Below are 613 nucleotides of genomic sequence, written 5' to 3' on the forward strand. Positions count from 1 at the left end.
AAAAAAAAAAAAAAAAAAGAAAAGAAAAGAAAAAGAAATTTTAAGTATTATATGACAGATGGATTATTAGAAATAAAATTAAGCAAGAGAATATAATTAAGGAATCATTTTTAAAATTCAAATCCCAACTCATATTAGTTGTGTGAGCACAGAAAGATTGCTTAACATCTATGAGCCTCCATCTCAAATTTATGAAAGGCAGCTATTTGTTTCTACCTTGTAGATCTTTTGTGAGTATAAGCTGAGTTAACATATTTATTAAAGATTTATAAACTGGAGTAACAAGTAAATATATGGATAGCTCTTGTTATCATGACTGGATTGCAATTTCTCAAAGTAGGGCTCCATCTGCATGAATAGTGGTGACTAGGATACTTTCCTACTGTCCTTGGCCTTTTGCCCTTGTCCACTCCAAATAAGTGACATGCTACAGCTGGTGCGTAAGTGGCTACTAAAGGAAAAATGTAATTAATTCCATTGATTCCTTGGTTATTCTCAACCAGCTGTTTTTCTCTTAGATTTCAAAACCTGATCCAAGCTCTTTCAACTTTTATAAGCCATTCTTTGAATTACTAGAACATGACTTTTGTAATTAAATCCTCTACATTTTATT

This window comes from Cebus imitator, unplaced genomic scaffold (genome assembly GCF_001604975.1).
Source record: "Cebus imitator isolate Cc_AM_T3 unplaced genomic scaffold, Cebus_imitator-1.0 Scaffold344, whole genome shotgun sequence".
NCBI lineage: Eukaryota > Metazoa > Chordata > Mammalia > Primates > Cebidae > Cebus > Cebus imitator.